The following is a 12,800-nucleotide window of genomic DNA, read 5'->3' on the forward strand; positions in this document are numbered from 1 at the left end:
CAACATGCTACACAGGCATCACCACCCCTGCACGTGCACACACACACACACACACACACACACACACACACTCCCCGGCTACATGGCCCTGCTGAGGGCTGGGCCTCGGGACGCGGCGCACCAGGGTCCTGTTGTCCAAATTCTCTGTGCTTCCATCTCTCCGTCTTTGATGTGATCACACACCCCGGTTAGCACGGGGCCGGGGCGCCCAAAGCTCTCCGAACAGAAGGGCTGGCCACTGCAGCTGCCCCACTGAGGGAGGGCGCCCCCGAGGAGCAGAGTGTTGGGCGCAAACAGAGGAAAGGACGGAGCACGGAACCTGGGAGCCGTAGGCGGGCCGCCTGAGTTGCTCATTTCCGTTTGCGAATCCCTTTCAGGCTTGGGATTCCCGCCTCTCCGTTTCCTCCTCTGCAGCCTGGGAGGAGGGGGTGACCGTCATGCTGAGAAACCTCGAAGTCCGTTTCTGTCCTTGGTTTTTGAAAAGCGAGGACAACTGTGAGTCCGTGCAGAGGACTGGCAGGTTTGGAGCTCGGAGGGCCTCGAATCGCCAAGTTGGAAGAGGCACAGCAGGTGAAGAATCTGCGCCCAAGGTGGCAAGTGAGTGGCCCAGGTCACCCAGTGAGTGGTGGACCAGAACCTGCTCAAAACCATGATTTTGACTGTCCCCAACAGCTGGTCATGCGATGGCCTGTGAAACCAAGGTTGGGGGTGGGGGAGCCGCGAACTCCTGCTTGGCTTCGTCCCTCTCCTTCAAAGACCCGCCTCCCTGCGGACTGGAACCCCTAGTGCAGCTCCTGCTGGAACAGACATTGAGCACTGGCCTCCTTTCTTGTCTGAGGGTCACCAAAGATGCAAACGAGAACCACATTCAAGAATTCCTCCACCCACAGTCTGGATGGGAACCACATCCCAGCCAGAGGGAGCGGAAGGGAACTCAGGCCTCATCAGCGGCGCCCCCGGGGCCCAGGCAAAACACATTCCTAAAGGGCTCAGACTGGGAGTCTGGGAATAAAGAGATGGAAAAGTCCCTGATCTCAGGGCGGCACTGTTGGGCAAGTGTCAGTCCATCCTCTTTTGTGGGCCCCGCCATCCTGGACACCAGACTGAGGCGTGGCCAGCGTGCGGTTAGGCCTGTCCTCAAAGGAAGCTGTCTTGGCAGTGGATGAGAGAAGTTCTGGCAAAACCCAGACTTGGTGACCTCCCTTAAGTCTTAAATGGGACTTCTTATGTGATGATTTAGTAGCTAATCCACTCAGCTGAGCCCCTGGGCCTGCTGGGTGCCTGGAGGGAAGGCGAGCAAGGAGGATCTTGGTTTTGGCCACTGGGTCCAAGTTCAATGACCCCTGGGAGATTATGCAACAGACACATACCAGGCCCACCCACAGGTCTCTCCAGCACACCGCCCCGAGAGGTCCTCCCACATCTTTGCTTTGTTTGGTCTCAGCCCTGCGATTCCACTTTCCGAATGCCTCGAGCCCACCGTGTGACTGCTCTTCCCCGCAGGGCCACGTGCCTTGGCCAGCACACAGGACACCCCCCTGCGCTTTCTGCCCTGGGTTTCCTGGTCTCATCGCTGCCTGTGTCCTGTGAAACAGCACAGGGGCAGATGGCATCCGCACCAGCTCCTTGCCAGTCGTACAGCGAGGAGCTGGCAGGGAGGCCCGGGGGCGGGGGCCACTGTCCCAAACACAGCCACGGGGTGTGAACACCTTGCAACTCAGGAATCACCTCCCCGTGAAGCCAGGCCTGCGGGGGCGGGTCGGGGGCTGGAGGATGAGCCTGACGGGGCAGGTTCCCCGCCTCTGACGCTCCTGGTCCTTGGGCTGAGGCCGGCACACAGCGAAGGAACGAGCCCACAGCTCTGGGGACACCTTCAGCGCCACACAAGCAAGTCAGCACAAGGGAAGCAGGTCTTCACTGGGAGCAGGAGGTCGGGGAGGTTCAAGGACAAGGGTGGCGTCCGAGTGACCCTTGCAGGGACGTGGACGTGAGCGCCAAGAGTCCAGCGAAGGGAAAGACGGCTGTGGCGTGGGGCCGCGCGCAGCGGCCTGCGTCCCTGTCCTGCCGCGCTCTCTGGGTCTTCCTGTCCTCCTCTGTCTCTGTCCCTCTCCTCCTCCCTCTCGGCCCTCTCTTTGTACATCTGCCCGGTGTCACCAGCTGACTTGCTCTGCGTTCCCCGGTTTCGCACCCCCAGCAGCCTGCCGGGCCACGCCCAGTGCCCAGGGCCTGGAGTCCTTCCCTGGTGCCCCTCTAGCTACAGGACACCGCCTGCCAGGGGAACCCAGGGAGACGAGTGACTGCCAGCTGTACTCTAGCCAGGGTCCTAAACTCAAGAGAATTAGGACTTCAGAGAGAATCTAATCCAACACTTACTAGAAAACTATTAAGGTATAATTTACATACAGTCAGATGCATACAGCTTCGGGGGCAGGGTAGAGCTCAGTGGTGGAGCACGTGTTTAGTAGGCACCAGGTCCTGGGTTCAATCCCCAGTGCCTCCATTAAGAAAAAATAATAAATAAGTAAATAAATAAACTTAATTACTCCCCCCCCAAAATAAACAAGGATAAAATACTGAGCTTAGGGAAAAGAAGTTACATAAAGATGCACGCAGCTTCAGTGTACGGCTTGATGGCTTTTACATATGAGCACATGCATGTCACTACCATCCAGATCGAGACATGAAACGTATCTAGCTCCTCGGAAAGCTCCTTCATGTCCTTCCCAGTCAGCTCCCACCCTTCTGAGAGCAACCACTATTCTGAATCTTTCATAGTTTTGTTAACCCATCCCAGAAATTCCTTTAAGTAGAATCATACAACATGTATCTTTTGAATCTGGCTTATTCTGCTCAGCAGAATGTCTGAGGGTCGTCTATATTGCTGTATGTTATAGCAGTTCACTCCTTTTGTCTTTGAGTTGCTGAGTAGTATTCTGTTACATGTATGGATATATCGCAATAGGTTTATTTATTCACCAGTGGATGGACATTTAGGTTGTTTCCAGTTTTTAGCTGTTATGAATAAAGATGCTATGAACATTTATGTGTGTTTGTGTGGACATGGGTTAATCAAAGGGGATATCCTGGCACAAGTGATGGAAAACTGCAGTGACAGGGAAGGCTTCAGGTATGGCTTGATCCAGAGGCTCCCAATCTCACCAGCCTGCACTTCATTTCTCATGAAGCTTTTAACTTAACCTTTCTGTATACATGAGCCCATTCTCAGATTGTTCGCTCTCTCCATTTCCACTTATAGCTCCATCTTTCACCTTTGCTTATCCAATCAGCAAACATTTCTGGAGCCAACTCTGTGCCAAGCAGTGAGCTATGTGTGGGAAAACAATGAATGACCAAGCTCTATTCTTGTCCTCACGGAACTTATGATCTAGTGGGAGAGATAGCAAGATGGACAAACAGCTATATATAAGCCAGGAGCCCCAAGTGAGAGAGGGATTCTGAAAGAGGAAAGGGAGGGATGTCACTGACTTCCCATTTGGGGGCAATAAAGTAAAACCACAGGGGTTTTAGTTGCTTTCAGCTCTGGGTGTTTCTCTGTGAAGTCTGTCTGCTGCTGCCCAGATGAAGTCTTCCAGATGTCTGTTGTCCACACAGGGGCTGTTTGTTTGCCTCTGATCACAGGATTGTTTACGAAGCCAGGCTCGGGGAAAGCATTCCTTATTCAAATAGATGATTAAAACCCTGCAGGAAAATTCCGTGTCCTTGAGGTTGGGGAACTCGCTGTTCTACTTCAGTGTTGGTCTCTCCTCAGGAACCTTCTGCTCAGCCACCAGTGCTGGTGGGATGGACTGATTATCAGCGGGATTAAATGTGTCCTCTGGCTATAAAACTGGTGCTGGAGTCCTGGGCGACACTTCTAGGGTGAGACTGATTTGTCTCCTGAGGGAAGAGTTCTAAGGATTGTGACGTCCCTCTCCTCCCATGTCATTTCAGGATGGAGAGATTCTGGATGACTGTGGGTATTCTGCCCCAAAGGATCTTCACTCAAGGGCATCCATTCATTTTACAACTATTTTGTTCCTGCCTGGTACACACCAGCTATTGGTCAAAGCTCTGGGGCTTAGCAATGAGCAAGCCGGCCCTAACAGAGCTTATAGTCTGGTGGAGAAGACGGACACCCCTCAAATCTCACTCATATACTACAGGTAAGTATCAACCACGTCTCTGCCACAAAAGGAAAGCACAGGGCTTCAGATGTGTTATCAGGATGACCTAGTTTAGATTAAGGGCACAGTGACATCTGAGTCACAGAGGTCTGGAGGATGAGCACGTATGACACAGAGAGGGAGGCGGGTATCAGAACAGCATGTGCAAAGGCACTAGGGGAAGACAAGTCAGGGCACTGCCAAGGAGCCAAGAGAACCAGTGTGGGTGAAACAGAGTGAGGCTGGGGGAGAGGCTCAAGAGGGTGGAAGGCCAGTCGCACCGGGCCATGAGGAGTCTGAGTTCTAAGACCATGGGGTGCCTGGAGAGATGGAGGGAGGAGGCTGACATCGTCACTCTCCCTCCCTCGGGCCGCCTCTCTCTGACCCCTCCTCTCACTGCAGGATCTTCCTAAAATAGTTCTCATCCCACCACTCCCAGCTGTGAACCTGTCAGTGGCTATTCATGGTGGCCATGAGGTCACATCTCCTTAGCAGGGGCCCAAGGTCTTCTAATTTGTCAGGACTCTGAAGAATAAATGAGTGAGAGAGTGAATTAGAAGCAATTGTTTGTTGCCTTTCTTCTCCATGAATAAGGTCATGCCATGAGCTCCTCTAGGGCAGAGGTTATGAAACCAAGGTTTCCCAAAAGATCATGGGCACTGTCAGCAGCAGCAGCAGCAGCAGCAGCAGCAGCAGCAGCAGCAGCAGCAGCAGCATGGCTTATATTAATTAAGCTGTGATTACTCTGCTAAGCAATTTACATGTTGTGTTGGTTAGTCGTTGCTGTGTAACAAAATGGCCTTAAATTAGTGACTTATAAGCACAACTGTCTACTTACCTTACATTTCTGTGGGTTGATAATATAGGCTGGGCTCAGTTGGGAAGTTCTTCTGGTAGTGAGTGGTCTCTCTAATACGTCTGTGGTTGATTGTTAAGGGGAGTTAAGACTCCATAGGGTAACTCTGGACCAGTGAAAGACAGGAGATAGAAAACCATCAGTGGATAAAGTCATCTCCCTTCCTCTCTCATATGCTCTTCCAGGGTGTTCTAGTTCCACACGGCTTCTCGGGAGACATGCCATGGTTGGGTGACCTCCTGCACGTTCTTGTGCAGCTGTGACCAGCTCAGCATGTATCACCTTGTGTTTGCTTTCTCTCCTTCCTGCTTCCCTTCCCATTTTCCCTCTACCTGGACTCCTGACTCCTCCCAGCAACGAAACAGAGGCACCTGTTTGCCTCCAACTCCCGTCTAGGCAGCCCAGGCTAAGATAAAGAGAAGACACCGAGGATGTCAAGTCATATCCTCCCAAAAGCTCACAGGAAGACTGGCCATCCCAAGCACTGGAGGCGATGTGGAGCAACTCGAGCTCTTATTCACCGCTGGTGGGAATGTGAAATGGAACAGGCTCTTTGAAAAACAGTTGGACAGTTTCTAAAAAAGCTAAACATATACCTACTATATGGCCCAATCTCTCTGCCCCGACCTATTTATCCAAGAGGAAAAAAAACCCCGTATGTCCACACAAAGACTTGTACGTGAACGTGTACAGTGGCTCCACTGGAAACAACTCAAATGTCCCTCAGCTGGTGAGTGTGTAGACAAGTGGCGGTGTGTCCATACCATGCAGTTCTACTCAGCAGTGCCAGTGGACGAACTATTGATACACACAACACGGGTGAATTTGAAAGTGATTACACTGGAAGAAGGACGTGCGATGAAGAGTACATACTGTTCGATTCCATTTACGTAAGGCCTAGAGCACGCCCCCTGCTCCGTCACAGCGGCACGCGGCTCGGGGCTGCCTGGGGGCGGGGTGGAGGGGAGATGAGTGCACGCGGGTGGAAGGAGACTTCCGGGGTGACGGGAGGGCCTGCCATGTTGGCTGCAATGAGAGTTTCATGGGAACAGCTTAATTAAGATGCAATTAAAAAAAAAGAAATATCCAGGCCCAGAAGTGAACTCAACCAAATCCTTAGAGAAACGGTAACTCCAACGCGATTTAAAGCATTTCAGTTCACAGAGAAAAAAAGGAAGGCTTCCAAATTCCTTTTATGAAACCAGCATAACTTTGATACCGAAAACCTGGCAGAAATAGCACACTAATGAAGGGTGTGCTGCTCTGTGCTCACTCCTGGAGTTATTATTAACTCTGTGAATCAGCTACACTGCCTCTGACCTAGTTTCAAGATTTTTCTTTGTCTTTGGAAGTTTAATTACAATGTGGCTTCGTATGGGTTTCTTTAGGCTTCTCCTGTTTGAGGAAACTAGCAACCAGGTGACACGGGAAGACGGGGCATATTGGCCTCTAAGACTGATGCCGGCAAGAGGGCTTCTAACTGGCGGGGCCTGGAGCCAGGACCGGGGGCTCAGGCTCCCCACTGTGCCTCCCAGAAGCCTCTGTTGGAACAGAGGCCCGGGTGGCCGTGGTGCGGAGAATGAGGCTGTTGTGATGGGCTGTGCACCTAAGCTTGCACCTCGTCCCTTGGGCCGTGACGGGCGGTGAGCAGAGGGGTGACAGGACCACAGCCATGTGACGTAACTAGATTCTGCACACGGTGGAGGATGGATTGCAGGGAGAGGAGGCTAGAGACCGCAGGTTTCTAAAGAAAAGGCAGGAGATGAAGATACTCGCTGAGGTGGGAGACGTGGGTGTGGGGAGCAGCGGGCACCAGCAGGGGGAAACACAGGGAGTAGAGTAAACTCCTTGGTGTCAGTCGTGGAAATGGATTATTGGATTTGACACCAAAAGCAAAAATACACAAGTGGAGCTGTATCAAACTAGAGCTTCTTCTCAGCAAAGGAAACCATCAACAAAACGAAAACGCAACAGAATGGGAGACAATACTTGCCAAACGTGTATCTGATATGGGGTTAATATGCAAACTATATAAAGAACTCATACAACTCAACAGCAAAATGTGGACAATCTTATTAAAAAACGGGCAGAGGAACTGAAGATTTTTCCAAAGAAGACATACAGATGGGCAACAGGTACATGAGAAGATGCTCAACATCACTAATCGTCAGGGAGACGCAGAACCTCGATGAGACAGCACCTCACGCCTGGTCCAGTGACTGTCATGACAAGGAAGAGGCAACAAGCGCTGGTGAGGGTGTGGAGGAAAGGGGGTCCTTATGCTCCGTTGGCGGGAACGTAAATTGGTACAGCCAGTATGGAAAACAGTATGGAAGTTCCTCAGAAAATTAAAAATAGAGCTTCCAGATCATCCAGCAGTTACACTTCTGAGCATGTATCTGAAGGGAAGGAAATCACTTCCAGAGGCGTATGTGTTCCTGTGTTCATGCAGCACTATTTACAGCAGCCGAGACATGGAAACAACCTGATGTCCGTTGATGGATGATGGATGAAGAAACATGATTATGTACAGACACATCTATATATCTGGCTATATCTATGTATAGATAGATATCTATGTCTGTATATCGATCTATATATATATATATTATTCAGCCATTAAAAACAGTGAAATCTTGACATTGGTAACAATATGGATGGATCTCAAGGTCGTTAAGTGAAACAAGCCAGACAGAGAAAGATCAATACTATATGATCTCACTGACATGTTGAATCTAAAACAAAATGAAACGACAACAACAAAGTGAACACATAGAAGCAGAGAACACATCAGATTTTGGGGGTGGAGTTGGGGGGAAATGGGTGAAGGTGGTCCAAAGGTGCAAACTTCCAGCTGTGAAGGTAAGTGAATCCTGGGGGTGAGATTAGGGCGTGTGTTGCGTATTTGAAACAGATACAACTTCGGACCCTGCCTCACTGACTGCGTCTTGACTCCTGTGGAGAACAGGAAGACACTGCGTAGAATTGGTGTTGATTCTTCTTTGAATGTTTGTAGATTCCCCAGCAAACGACCTGAGTCTGGAGATTTTCTTTTCTTCTTTTTTCTTTCTTTTTGTCTTGCTTTGGTTTTCTGGAGGGGGGAGTGGGTGATTAGGTTTATTTATTTGTTTGTCTTGATGGAGGTACTGGAGATGGAACCCAGGACCTTGTGCACTCCACCACTGAGCTACCCCACCCGCCCCCGAGATTCCATCATGCACTGAATGAAGGAATTTAATGTCATAAGATTGTTTTATCTTCCCAGTAATTGGACTCCGTGGATACACTTGGCCCCATTTACAAGAAAGGAAACTGAGGCTCAGTGAGCACGTATCAACAGGCCGGAGGACGCACAGAGGCAGGTTTTAATTTGACCCGAAAGCCTCTTCACCTCTGCAGTAGGGTTTGGCTCTGGGGCTGCCACCTGCCACGTGAACGTGAGCACCTAGGAGGCCTGCCAGCTCTGAGTTCCTTGAATCTCTGGGAAAGATGCCCAGAGCTTTAAGTTGCCCAAGAAACACCGTCGGCAATCTGGCTGTCCCAAGGGTCTGCAGCACGCTCCCCCCCAGGGCTTTGCTCACCGCGTCTCCTCCTGCTCCCCAAGGGCTGGGCAGTCAGCGTCCCAGTCATGCGGTCGGAGCCTGGTGACCTCATCTTACTCAACCGACTGCTTCTCCAGAAAGCAGGTAACAGTCTACCTCACGGGTGCGGTGGGGATTAAATGCCAGGGCGCGGGATGACTCAACCAGTAAACGTACCTACAGGTCACCTGGCCGTCTTGTTAAAATGCAGGTTAGGATTCAGCAGGTCTCGAGAGGAGCCAGAGATTCTGTCTTTCTGGCAAGCACCCAGGTGATGCTGTTGCTGCTGGTCCAAGGGCCACACTTTTAGGAGCCAGGAGATGGTTCATATGGTGCATTTAGTGCAATGTCTTAGTACGTAATCAATGCTCCATGACGGTAGGTATAATAAAAATGATAACAAAACTTCACTCATCTCTGGAAACCCAGCCCCGTATCTGCTCTCCCTTTCTAGGCTTCTCTGATAGAAGTTTACTAGGAGAGATGGATTATTTTTTCCCTCTGGCACTGACTTCTATGAGACCTGTATCACCTGGATCCTCACATAAGGGACCCCGATTAGAACAAAGCATAGTGTCTTCTAGAAATAATCCACTGCAGGGGCCAGGCATGTGTAAGCCTGTAAAACTCGTCTCAGGCCCAGGTCACGTCTGCAGGACCCCAGAGACGGGACTGCGTCTCTCAGATGCTCGGCTTCCTGCTGGCTGGCGCGGGGCACCTGCTGCGTGTGTGGCCACCCTGCTCCTGCACACCCGTGCCCACGGCACAGGGGCAACAGTCCCCTCCTGGCAAGACCTCTGGGGGCGCCACAGAGAGCTCGTGGCGGTGGGCAACACCTGCTCTGTGTCAGGAACTTCAGCTTGAGCCGCATGAAACTGCTGCTCACAACCGTATAACAATGGCTTGGGCTAGTACGTGACCTGTGTGATCCTTACAACAAGCCGGGAGGCAGACACCACTTTTATCACCATCGCCCCTGTTCTGCAGATGAGAAAGTCCGGATCTGTCCAGGGTCACGCGGCTGCTGACCGGCCGAGCCCGCGCCGAGGGCAGGCGACCCGGCTGCCGCCTGTGCTTGCCGCGGCGCCGCCCGCCTGTCTCCTACAGACGCCACAGAGAGGACCCTGGATGTGCCTGTCCTCCCACCCAGCTGTGTCTGATGCAGACCCGTGCCAACACCAAGGGCCCGCAGCAAACTGTCCTTTTCTGGCGGCATTTCTGCCGGCAGCTGAGCCAGCTCATGCTGGGAACGGTGCCTCCTGGAGATCGGGCTGGAGCCTGAGAAGCCGGAGAGGGAAACAGGCTTGGCTGGGCCTTTGTGGACGGCCTTGTCCGAGTGGCCCCTGTCACGGGAGCTCAGTGCGGAGTCCCAGCACCCGTCAGCAGCCGGACCTGGCCTCGTGGCGGCCCGCCTGGCTGAATCACTGACCACCCACCCCGCATCCTAGTCCTGGGAATAACCCGGACTCGCTCATACCCCCTCTCTCATAAACCCCTCCCTGGGATGTTGGGCACATTTCCTGGGCCAGGCACGGTGGTGAGCACTAGTTGAGTCTTGCCTGTGGCCAGCAAGGAAGGGGCTATGAACACCCAGTTTCTAGATGAGTTTCAGAGAGGGGAGAGTGTTTACTCAAGGTCACATAGTGAATGACCAGCTAAGCCTGTTGAGCTCCAAATTCACCTGTTTCCATTATGCTAGAGAACATGACCTCCCATCCAAAGACCCCGAGACACCTGTGCCTTTGTACCACTGGGAGGAGTGGCACTGGGGGCACTTGGGACATGGGGGGGGGCTGCTCTCAGTCCGTGTGGTTGAGAGAGCTGACCCACTGAGAGCCTTACATTCATGGCTGCAGGGGTTGGCTCAGAGGTGGGCAAATGGCTGAGGCCAGGCCAGTCAGAGCTAATCCTGGGACTTCTGCTGGAACCGGTGGGAAAGGGGCCCTCTTTCCGCTGAGGCTGTTCAGCAGACAGGTCAGCCTGGAGCTGCGGAGGCACCCCAGCCTCTCCATGGGGAAGGACCTAGTTGTTATGGAAGCCAAACCAGGGGAAAGTGGAGCCGAGGCATAGAGGGAGACTAATCTCTGACAATACTCTTCGAGGCTCTTGATCCAGCCATGTCTCCGTCAGTTTCTACTTACACACTGCCCTTGACGCACAGCTCATCACCTGCCCAAGTAGCCCCTTCTGCTCCAGAGCTGAAACCCTGCGGGAACTGGCACTGATCTGTCTCGTTCTACTCATCTGAGGGGCCGGAGAGACTCCAAAGGCAAATGGATACAGTTTCACATCGAACTCTGGTTGGCACACAGTAGACACTCATTAAATGCTTTCTGAAATAACTTTGACGTACATGCTGGCCTCCCACCGGCAGACAGCACCTTGGGGACTGCTGATCTGTTCACCCCACATCTTCTCTCCTTGCCCCTGCCCGCATCCTATTCATTTCTTTACATAACACGAACAGTTTTCCTTCTTAAAAAAAAGTAACTCAATTATTCTGTGAATATTTATCAGTTATAACCAAAGGAATGAAAATAAGACCCCACAGTACAAAAAAAAAAAACCCAGACATTTGGGCTTCTAACACTAAATCCAACTATTTGACTTATTTGATGTTTTTCTCAAGAAACAAAACAAAACCGATCTGCTCTAAAATCTGGAAACGAGGCGCCTTCCTCGGTGTCTCCCACTGTCTGCTGGGAGCAGCGTGGGCACTCTTGGCAGTCACAGCAGGCTGCTGACATGGGACGAGCAGGTAATGGGGAACAGCTGCTTGCTTGTGCTGTTTCTAAGCCGCACATTGGTGACGAGGTGCTGCAGACAAAAGACAGGCAGTTCTGGTTTGGGCGGAGGGCGATTAAGTCCTCGCCAAGTTCAGCGGGCGAAGCAGAGCGGCTGGGCTGGCCGTGGTGCGCCAGGCAGCAGCCCCAGATGCTGCCTCTGTCTTTGGAGCCGTGTGCACAGAGATGCTAAGGGACGGCCTCACCCTCCTCTGAGCCCTGCACGAGCTCCCCAGTTTCACTCCATGACGCATCTGGAAGGCACCCATTAGATCAGTGGTCAGCAAACTGTGCTGTAAAGGGCCAGCGATGAAGTGTTTTAGGCTTTGTAGGCCCGGTGGGCTCGGGCGTGACTACCCTGCTCTGCTCCGCCGTTGCAGCCTGAAAGCAGCCAGATACACTATGAAAAAGAACGAATGGGCAAGACCAGGTTCTGATAACTCCTCATTTTCCAAGAACAGGCAGCAGGTGGGACTGGGCCCTCGGGCTGGGCTATAGTTTGTGGTTCCTTGGTGCCTCTACTGGAAACCCCGTAAGGGCTCCCCACCCTTGCAGAGTAAAACCCACCCTCTAACCCGGGCAAGGAGCTGCCTGGACGCCACGCCCCACGGGAAGCCCGTCGCTGCCTCCAGGCCTTTGCACTCACTGTTTCCTGGGGCACCCCCGTCCCCACTTCTCATGTTCACATGACTCACCACTCCCGGTATATGGGTCTCAGCACAAATGTCACTTCCTCAGAAGGGCCACGCCTTTCAGCCCTCTGAAGTGACTGTCGCCTCCCTCCCCAGTCACTGTTGATCCCAGCACCTGTCTTCTGCACCGCACTTATCACCACTTGAATGGATCTCTGTTTCCTTTTTCACTGTCCTTCTCCCATAAGCTCCATGAGGGTGGGGAAGCGTAGCAGAGTTAGAGGGCAGCAAGGCGTGGAGAATGAATGAATGAATGAATGAGTGGACGGACGGATGGACACTCCAGTAGCTCCAGAGCAGGTTCCTGCACACCCTGCTCCCTCGATGCCAGAGCCACTCTGCTGACAGAGGCATCCTCTTAAAATGAATTATCAGATCATGCCCTGCCCTGCTCTGAAGTCTCTAGTAACTGCCCATGGCTCGAAATCCAAACTGCCCCCGAGGCCCCGGGAAAACGGCTGCTGTCTGCCTCTCCCAGGCGGCCTCTCCTGTTGTCAAGATGGGCTGCCCGGAGGGTCCACTGATGTGACCCCAAAGGACCCCACTTGGCATTGGAGGTGTTTTTGAGTTATCAGAAAACAAGTTATGTTCCAGGAATCTGCTTTAAACAAAAGGATGAGGCTGTGGACACCTGACCACGAGGGGCCGGGAAGTCGTCCAGTTTCCTCAAACCACCCCGCCCAGGTCAGGCTCTCTGCTGTGACATGCTCTGGGTAGAAAGAGGG

This window comes from Vicugna pacos, chromosome 17, assembly GCF_048564905.1.
Source record: "Vicugna pacos chromosome 17, VicPac4, whole genome shotgun sequence".
Taxonomy (NCBI): domain Eukaryota; kingdom Metazoa; phylum Chordata; class Mammalia; order Artiodactyla; family Camelidae; genus Vicugna; species Vicugna pacos.